General features: G+C 42.6%; 1 protein-coding gene across 2 annotated transcripts in view; it reads right to left on the bottom strand.

The window, feature by feature from the left end:
- Positions 1 to 411, bottom strand: part of ATF1 (activating transcription factor 1) — a 46,382-nt gene extending 45,971 nt beyond the window's left edge. The window contains exon 1 of one of the 2 annotated variants that reach the window (XM_046663526.1): positions 155 to 411. The gene's annotated coding sequence lies outside the window, so the exon portion shown is untranslated. The remainder of the gene's footprint in view (positions 1 to 154) is intronic. The other variant, XM_046663536.1, reaches the window with a different exon arrangement.
- Positions 412 to 10,455: the final 10,044 nt, after the last annotated feature.

Here is a 10,455-nt window from a genome sequence, read left to right on the forward strand (position 1 = left end):
CAGTTGGGTGCCCCTCCCCCCCCCCCCTCCCCGCCCGCGCGCGACCCCCACCCGGCGCGCGACCCGGCTCGGCGTCCCCGCCGGCGCCGCGCCCCCGCGCCCGCCCCCTGTCAGGGGATACGGGGGCACGTCCCCACCCCCGCCTCCCGCTTACCTGTGGCTGCCGCCTAGCCGCTGTCCGGGGCGGGAACTTCCACTCCCCCCTCCCAGGTGGATCCGAATTCACTACCCACTTCCCCACCCCCACACGCGGCGGGGGACGTGCCTCTTTCTCAGGGGTCAGGCGGGGCGGGGAGAATCTGTGTCACTCAACAGCCAACTGTCCTAGGCTGCCGTTTCCTCGGCAGTCAGGGCCGCCACTAGCGGCATGATCTACACCAGGCCGGGGGCGGGGGAGGGAAGGGGGGCAAAACTGAGTCAGTAGCATGGGGGCTGAGGTGGAGGCGGTCCCTCCGTGCGGGCCGCCGTCCGACGTCACCGCGTTGCGCACGTGACGCGCCGCCATCTTGCGCCGGCTTCTGCGGAACTGAGGGCTGTCTGCTGAAGGTGTTGCTGTGGCGAGAGTTGGAGGTGAAAGTGGCCTGCGGTTCCTTTTCTTTTCGGGAGCTCTGCCCCGGCGCCTCCCACACGTCTTCGGAGGCCGTCACCAGCTCGGGGGGTCGCGAGGCCGCTCGAATTGGGGCCGTTTCCCTCCGTTAGTGACGCCTCTCCTCTCAGCTCCCACTCGCTCTGGGTGGTCAGGCCCAGCGCTGTCGTCCCTGGCCTTGACCCCCGTCTCACCTGTCCGCTGCGTGTTAAAGGAGTGACTTGAAGGACGGAGGCTTGTCCTCAGCTTCTGTTGGTTCACCCAGACTCTTTCTAATCCCGTGCAGTTGCGTTAAGAGTTGTATCCCTTATCCCATGGGAAAGGATTTTCTACAAAGACTTATTCAGGAAAACACAAGGTGCCGGTCCGGTGTTTTGAGCACCACTCCGTGTGTCACGCCGAATACAGATTTACCCCAACTGTTAAACGATTTAGAAAAAGCTACAGACAATGGAGTGTCGTAAAGTAAAATGTTACTCTGTCATTTTAGTACATTGCCGAAACTCACAAATATTTTTCAATGTGTGCCTGCCTTTCTGGAGAAGGGATTATGCATTAGTACGAATTTTCTCATTAGGATGAAATTTTCCATTTCCTTGCAAAATGTTGTCTTATGGCTTTATAGTGATAATAAACAGATGATAAATGATAAACCTGTTAATATGCTCTTGACAAAATAAAAAGTTCCCGGAATTTTTCTGATAGTTCACCAGTTTGAGATCTCCAATGTAGGAAACTGGTTTAGTGGATAGAGCCCTTCCTGAAAGTTTTCACCTTTAGGGCCAGATAATGTGATTTAAAGCTCAAGAGTTAACTCTGAGTTACTCTTAAGAGCTCACTAAGGTTTAGCCATTGTCATTTACTCAGCAAACATTGTAGACTCAAGTTAAAACAAGTGACTGCCCCTGTTTTAGATTTTTCATCAGGCAAATTACCCCAACCTCTCTAAGCTTGTCTTCTCATTATCAAAATCTGGGAAAGGATAATACTCAGCCCGTGTCCCAGCATTATTTAAAGAATCAAACTGGTAAATATCATAGGAAAGCAAAGTGCCCTATAAAGGTAAGGAGTGGAGAAGAGGTTCTTGGATATCAGCTTTTCTTGATTAACAAGGTCCAGCGTCAGTCATTCTAGAATTTAGAATGTTAATGGCTGGAAGCAAGTTGTAAATTTATTGTTCTTTTGCATTTGGTTGTTTCTTCAGTAAAAGAAGGATTGGGGGGACTGAAAAGTGTTACCTTCAAAAGAAACAATTTTACTGAAAGCTTCAAACTGTGAATGGGCTGCTCCCTGTTAAGCTCCTCAAACACCTGTGAAGCATTTCAAGTCTAAGTCGAATATTATGCTGTGCTACACTGCCAGCCACAGTATTGCCACCGTCCTTGTTTGTTTCTCACGGAGGTGTCACGAGCTGTACTTACCACTGTTCTGAACCTGAGGAGTAACTGTAGGTAAAGAAGAAAACATCTTGGTTATGATGTACACAGTTCTATCTAAATAGTAAGAGTCCTATAAACCAAATGGACGGGTCTTGACTTTAGAAGTGAGGGAATAAAGTGAAACAAACCTATCTTTCAACAGCCAAATGTAATTGTTTTAAAACAAACTGGTCAAGCCAGGGATGGCACCTCTTTGGCTCTTCTGGTGCACCATTTTCTCGCTATGTGAGAGAGACGTTATAATGAAATGTGCTTAATGATACTACCTATCCCATAGAGTTTTGTAGATTGAATGAGTTTAATACGGGTAAAGTTAGAGCCATGCCTGGCAGAGTAAGCGCTAAGTAAATGTTGGATATTAATTTGGAAGATACTGTAATGTAGCTACTGGAATTTGCGCTAAAAACCATTAAGTGGCCACATTTCCTGAGAAGCCTCCTGGGTTAACAGAAGGACTGAGCTGGAGTGAAGGACTTGAGAACCGTGAAACAGGGTCTGGACCAGCCCATTTCTCGAAAGGCAGAAATTATTTAAAGCTAATAGATGTAGGTTTTGTGGTCTAAAATGTAGGCTTGTTTTTGTTTCTTTTTGTTTGTTTTGTCCTTTTTTAATACTCAAGTCTAAACACACAGGAAAACTTAACCAGGGATAGGTCCTAAATGCCTGCAGGGGTTGTGTGAACTGCAACCCAACAGTTTCAGCTAACACTCCTGAAACAGAGTTCTCCCAAATAACTTAGCTCTGAAATTGTTTGTTGCCTCATGTTAGCTATGCCAGAGATGAATGCATAGAACTAGTCTGTGAGGCCCTTGGAGTAGTGGACAAGTGCAGGGCTGTCCATCCACCTCTCCTTTTTATGGGAACTTCTCACAGTCATCCATATCTTAGCAACAATGGGCACTTGATCCACGCTGGGCCATCAGAGTCTCCCCTGTGGAGATTTGTCTTTGGACAAAAATTAGTCTTTCTCTAGGTAAATGGACCTAAAGCTTAGGAGCTTTGTAATGAGTCTCTTCCATCTGCAGATAATGCACATGAGTTGAGAGAGCAACCCAGGGGCTTTCTAGGCCCGGGTTCCCAAAGCTGCCTGAGACACAGCTACCTGCCACAGCCCTTAGGTCCCATGAATCACCCTGTGTCCTTGTAATGAATAGCACTTTTCCATTTAAACTAGCTTATTTTGATTGCTGTCATTTCTAGAAGCCTAAGTAATACACCAGCATACAGGAGAAATAATTTCCTTGTGACCTCTTCCCCTTCTCTGTACCCCACCACTACCATCTTAGGTCTAAGCTATCATTTTCTGCCTTGTATGTTATAGTGGCCTCTAGCTGGTTCCACTAGTAAAACTATAATGGACAAGTCCTGGTTATTGTGTTCGTTGGATTGTATAAGCAAACAAATTATTTACCTTCAAGATTGTGATTACAGAGTTGTGGCAAGACAGCTTGGAATTGAAATCCACTTTACTGGAGGAACCTGCCTGGTCAGAGCAGCCTGCAAGTATCACGCACCTTTGTAAGTCCCGAGGGAGTGAGGCGGAGTGAGGTTGAGTGAGGCTTTGAGGGCAGGAGAGTCAAATCCTTACCCAGAGGACGTAAGTCTGTTCACATGACAACAAATCACTGGCCCTTCCAGGAGGAAGAACCCTAATGTTGTCAACTTACTATCAAGTGGCCAGTTAGTCTCCTGGAGAAATAATGCCACATTGGGAGCTCAGTGTTGGTCTCTGCCAATGTTTAGTTGAAGATTCAGAGATAGCAGTAGCTACATCAGCCTTGGTAGGTGGGAGTCCATGCTATTGGGCCCTTGCTTAGCCTCCATCTCTGCCACTCTGGCTACTCTATTCATGTGCTCATTGTGTCAGTTTTGAGCTGGTCAATAGCTGGCTGACATCAACCAGCCAAGTCATTTTGTCTATTTGGATGTTCAGTGTCTCTCCCATGATGGATGCTTTTTAGTGGGCATTGACATGTGAAGCAAAGATCTTCATACTTTGTCCTCCTTCCCCTATATCCATCCATATACCTCTACTCCAGACATTGTTGTATCCAATCTTCCAGTCTTTTTCCCTTCAAGACACTGACCAACTGGCCAAGCCATTTGCCACTGCCCATGAGTGCATATTCTCACTTTGAGCCACTTCTTCCACACAAAATGGGCGATCACTTTAATATCTGCCCATTGGGAAGATTTCCCTTGCAACTCCCTTTCAAAGTCACCTCTGAGAATAGCCATACCCACCCATAAACCACCCATAAATGAAACTTGGGCTTTTTCCACCTGCCTCAGCAGGACCCTCCGACACCTCGCCCTATGTTCCATTGTGGCCATAGGTATGAGCTAAGTGAAGAATGCTGGTGCAGCTGTAGTGGGTACCATGGGGTTCTTGGTTGCCTGCTCATGCAGATTGCGTGTGTCCTCTGATCCCACTTATGCTTGATCCCAGGTGTAACATTTCCATCTTATGATGGATTGGTGCTGGGCTCATCTGACTTTATGACTTGATGTGTCTGGCAGAATCCAGCCAATGATGGACAGTTCCAAATGCATAGTCACTTGGTGTCCCCTGGTCAAGTTCTCCATCTTCACCATGGCCCAGTAGCACACTAGCAGCTGTTTTTCATAAGGCATACAGTTCTCTGCTACAGCTGGCATGTTCTTACTCCAGAATTTCAATAGCTTGCATTGTGATTCTCCCACTGGGTCTTGCTATAAACTTCACACTGCTACTTTTCTGCAATATATTGGATATGCCGGATCATATGTCTCCAAACCTTACTCAAAGCTGCACCTGGTATATCGTCCACAGTAGCATTACTAGGCATGTAATGCATTATCTCCAGAACTTGAAGAAGCCTACCAAGGATTGTGCTTCTTTCTTTGAGAATGGGAATGCAAGATACAGTAATTTGCTTTTTCTGTCTTAGGGGACATGTCAGCATGCCCCTGATCGCTAGACTTCTGAATCTTCACAGAGTTTATTTCCCATCCCCTGGATTATGTGTGGCTTACCAAGACCTTCAGTGTACTAACCACTTCTTGTTCCGTCTGTCTGATCAGAGTGATGTCATGTAACATAACTCTGGGGCAAAACTATAAACGTATATTCTTGTCCCTTCTGTGTGAATGTGAACTACTTCTGATTTTCTTTTTTTTTAAACTTTAAAAAAAATTGAGATATAATTGACGTATAACATTATATTAGTTTCTGATGTACAACATAATGATTCGGTATATGTATATATTGCAAAATGATCACCACAGTAAGCCTAGTTAACATCCATCACTATACGTAGTTACAATTTTCTTCTTGTGATTTTTTTTCTTGATTGGAATGGAAAAGGACACATTTGTCAAATCAATGCCTACATACCATGTACCTGAGACCATGTTAATCTGATGTAGCAAAGATATCAGATCCAGTACAATAGTTACAATTGGGGCTATTATTTGGTAGAGCTTGCAATAGTGTACTGCCATCCTCCAGGGTCCATGAGTTTCTGCAGCAACCAGACTGGTGAATTAAACACAGCTTAAACAAGGACCGCCATCTCTGAATCCTGACACCCTTATGGGTGGCACTAATCTCCACCATTCTCCACTGAGATGCAATATTAATATTGTTATTGATTTATCTTGGCTGGGTTAGCCGCAGTTTGAGAGGCTTCCCCTATTTCCGGACTCTCAATTCTATTCCATTGATTGATAGGCCTATCCTTATGCCAGTACCACAGTGTCCTTATTATAGCTTTCTAGTAGGTTTTGAAATACTGGAAGTGTGAGTACTCCAACTTCGTTCTTCATTTTCAATATTGTTTCGACTATTCTCAGTCCCCTGCAATTCCATATGAATTTTAGGATCAGCCTATCTATTTCTGCAAAATAAGTGGCTGGGATTTTGATAGAAATGGCATTGAATCTGTAGATCAATTTGGGAGTATTGCCATCCTAACAATATTCAATCTTACAATCCATGAACATGAGGATAACTCCATTTATTTAGGTCTTTAGTTTCTTTCAATGATTTTGTAGTTTTCAGTGTACAAGTTTGCACTTTGGTTAAATTTATTAAGTGTTTTATTCATTTTGATGCTATTTTAAATAACATTTGTTTTTAAATTTCATTTTTGGAATGTTCATTGCTAGTAAATAGAAGTAAAATAGATTTTTTATATTGATCTTGTATTCTGCAACCTTGCTAAACTCATTTAATAGTTTGTGTGTGTGTATTCCTTAGGATTTTGTATATACAAGTCATTTAATCTGTGACTGCATGCCTTTTGTTTCTTTTTCTTGCATAATTGCCCTTGATAGAATGTCTAGTTCAATGTTGAATACAAGCGATGAGAACAGACTTTCTCCCCTTGTTCCCAATGTTAGGGGGAAAGCATTCAGTTTTTCACAAGTGTGGTGTAAGCAGTGAGTTTTTCATAGATGGTCTTTATCAGATTGTGGATTCACCTGCATTTTCGTAGCATAGTTTCACTGGATATAGAATTCTGAGTTGACGGTTTTCTTCTTCTTGCACATTATATCATTCTTTGTTCTTCTGGCTTCCATTATTTCTAAGGAGAAGTTGGCTATCATTTGTATCATTGTTCTCCTATATGTAATGTGTCACTTTTCCCTGACTTCTTTGAAGACTTTTGCTTTATTGGAGTTTAGCAGTTTGCCCATGATTATCCCTAATGGTGGTTTTCTTTATATTTATACTCCTTGGAGTTTCTTGAGCTTCTTCAGTCTGTAAATTTATGTCTTTCCAAATTTGGGAGCTTTTGCCATTATTTCTTCTTCAAGTATCTTTTATTTCTCATTCTCTCTCTCTTCCATCTGGAATTCCAATTGCTAATATCTTAGACCACTTGATATTTTCCCACAGGACTCTCAGGCTTTTTTTTTTTTTTTTTTTTTAGGAAGCCTGGCCCTGAGCTAACATCTGTACCAGTCTTCCTCTACTTTGTATATGGGATGCCGCCACAGCATGGCTTGATGATTGGTACATAGGTCTGCACCTGGGATCCGAACCTGTGAACCCTGGGCCACCAGAGTGGAGTGTGTGATCTTAACTACCACACCACTGGGCTGGCCCCTCAGGCTTTATTATTTTTTTCTTCATTCTTTTTTCTGTCTGTTCTTCAGATTAGGTAATCTATTGATTTATCTTCAAGTTCACGTATTCTTTACTATGCCATCTTCAATCTGCTATTAAGCTCATTAAGTCCCTGAATTTTTCATTTCAATTATTGTACTTTTCAGCTCTGAAATTTCTATTTGATTCTTTTTTATAGTTTGTTTCTCTGCCATGTTCCCCATCTGTTTATCTATTGTGTGTTTCCCTTTAAATCCCAGTAGATATATAGCTCTTGACTGCTAATCACAACATCTGAGTGGAGTGATCTTGTGGCTGGTATCTATTGACTGATTTTCTTTTTCCTTGAATATGAGTCATATTTTTCTGTTTCTTCACATTTCTAGTAGTTTTATCATTGGACTGGATTATATTGTTTTACAGAGTGATTTTTTTACTAACTTTGTAAGATGAGTGGTGACACTTTCTTTTCTATATGAAAAGGGGATTATCTGTTCCTGTGTGTTTGGTAAAATTCAGGTTTTCTATTTCTTGAGTGAATTTTCAAATTACATAGTTTCTAGAAAATTATCCATTTCATTTAAAATTCAAATTTACTGTAAAATTATAATAATCCCTTAAGATTAAAAAAATACTGTTGTGTTACCTACTGGTGTGTGTGTGTGAGGAAGATTCGCCCTGAGCTAACATCCATTGCCAATCCTCTTTTCTTCCTTGAGGAAGGTTAGGCCTGAGCTAATATCTGTGCCAGTCTTCCTCTACTTTGTATGTAGGATACCTCCATAGCATGGCTGCCAAGTGGAGTAGGTCCATACCTGGGATCCAAACCCATGAACTGGGGCCATCAAAGTGGAGCGCACATAACTTTAACCACTTGGCCTCGGGGCTGGCCTCCTATTAGGTTATTTTTTTTTTCTGATTTTGTTGAGCCTTTTCTATTTCCTTTATTTTCTATTTATTAATTTGTTTTTCTTTTCATTATTTCCTTCTACTTTCTTAGAGGGTCCTTTTTTTCTTTTTTTAGTGGACAACAAATTTTAGTCTTTTTTAATAAATACATTTAATGTAAATTTCCCTCTTATATCTGCTTCTTAGGAGTTCCCATTATTTGCAGATTTCGTGTTATATGTTGTCAGCTCTGTCATATTTATTTATAGAAATTATCTCAGAAATGAGTGTTCATCTTTGTAGACTGAGAATGGAGGTTCAGAGAAGTGAATGAGATCAGGCCTCTAGCAACTTGCTACTATCAGGATCTTGCCTCTACCCAGTTTCATTTGAAAAAATGTGCTTCCTTCTCTCAAAGGCTAATCCTCTCACCTGTTCTCTGGATCCTGCCCCTCCTGCTTCCTCAGTGACCTTACTTTGTCAATTATCACTCATTGCTGTATTTGGAAACTTTCTCTCTCCACTGGCTCTTTCCCCTGACAGAGTTATATTTTTCTTTCACCTTTAAAAGTCTCCCTTGATTCTCTGTCCCTCTTTCAACTACCCTCCCATCTCTGTCCTTCCTATGCAGATAGGGCTTCTGGAGAGTATCCTCTGTCCAGTCACACTTCCCATCACTCCTCTCCTGAGCCAGTTTTCTGGCTTCTGCCTCCTCAGCTGCAAGTGAAACCACTCTGACCAAGGTCACCAGTGTCTGCCTAGTTGCCAGACACAGCAGATGCTTGCCAGTCCCTGTTTTACTAAGCTTCATCGTAGCCTTTGGCATTGTTGATCACTTCCTCCTCTTTAAAACTCTTCCTGCAATTTCTATGCGCATGCTCTTTCTTGGCTTTGCCCTTTTCTCTCCAGTCATTCCTTCTCTTTTGTGGACTATTCTTCCTCCCCGAGCCTTTAAATGCTGCTGTTGCCCATGGCTTCATTATTGGTCCTTTTCTTACTCTACACGATCTTCCTTGGCAATAGCATCCACTTCACGGCTTCAACTACCACTTTTAAAAGGATGCCTCCAAAATATCTAGCTCTTGGCCAGAGCTCTCCTGAGGCAGACACCTAAATATTCAGCTGCCCATTGGACCTCTTCACTTATGGGTTCCACAGGACCTTAAAGAGCATGACCAAAATGGAGCACAGCATCTTCTTCCTCGAGTCTATTCCTCCTCCTTTGTTCCCTATCTTGGTAAATGGCCCCACATCTACCTAACTCCCCAAGTCAGAAACCTAGGAGTTATTCTGGATTCCTTCTTCCTTACCCTGAATATTCAGCGGTTGAAATCTTACCATTTCCCAGGTTTGCACACACTGCCCTCCGTCTCCATCCTGTCACTGCCTTATTTGCAGGGCTCTTGCTCTGTCACTGCAGTCCCAACTGGTCTCCCCACCTTGGGTTTTACCTCCCTACCCACACCAGTCCATTTTCTATATGATTACCAGAATAATCCTCTCTGTTGCAAATCTGAGCATGTTATTCCCTTGCAATACATCCCTCGTTGGCTCCCTTTGGCCTTCTGGATAAAAGTCCAAAATTCTTAGCATGATACACAAGGCCCTTACTGATCTGTCCTTCGCTCAAACCTCCGTAACTATCTTTGACTTTTCTCCCTTCAAACTCTACAGCCTAATAACAAATTGCAGTTCCCAGAATGTGCAACTCTGCCTTCCCGTGTATTGTCTTTATCTAGCTGTTTCATCCTTCAACACTCAGTTCAGATGTTACCTTCTCCAGCACATATTACTCACTATTCTCCCTCATCATTGGATTGGGGGCCTATCCTACCTGCTCTCATAGTCCACCTCTACTTGTAACCCTTACTGTATTGGTTTTCCTGTATCTCCTTAAGGGCAGTGACTTGATATTTTTCACTCTCTAGCTTCAGTTCCACAGTGCCTGGTGCCTGTGGGTAGACGCTTGATAAATGTGTGTCAAATGAGAAAATGTTCTCAGCTGCCTAAAAAGCTTGGACCATAATTTAAGGACCAGTTTCAGTGTCTGAGAACATGCACAATTTGATGAACTCCCATCAAACTTCTTGAAACCAGGAAATGGAAAAGCAAATGATCACTTTAAGAAAAGCGGAAATCCAACCCAATGACAGATTAGAAAAAAATTAAAATTTACAATCAATAGTTTAAAACTACCAAATGCCACATAGGTAGGACGAATACTAAGCTATAATTTTTCCTGACAGAAGACTTCTTAGTTTTCAAAATGACTCTCTACTGTTCCTTGATCTTGCCTCCTTTTATAGCACTGATGGCTATAACTTTGGATCTCTGTGTTCATTTTCCTTAGACCACTCGAGCTACCTTTGGGTCTTACCATCTGAAGTTAAATTTAAAATCTATCAATTCCAATTTGTCAATTTTCCCATTGTGTGAAGCATTAAACACAA

The sequence above is a fragment of the Equus quagga genome, chromosome 1 (genome assembly GCF_021613505.1).
Source record: "Equus quagga isolate Etosha38 chromosome 1, UCLA_HA_Equagga_1.0, whole genome shotgun sequence".
In the NCBI taxonomy this organism is placed as follows: domain Eukaryota; kingdom Metazoa; phylum Chordata; class Mammalia; order Perissodactyla; family Equidae; genus Equus; species Equus quagga.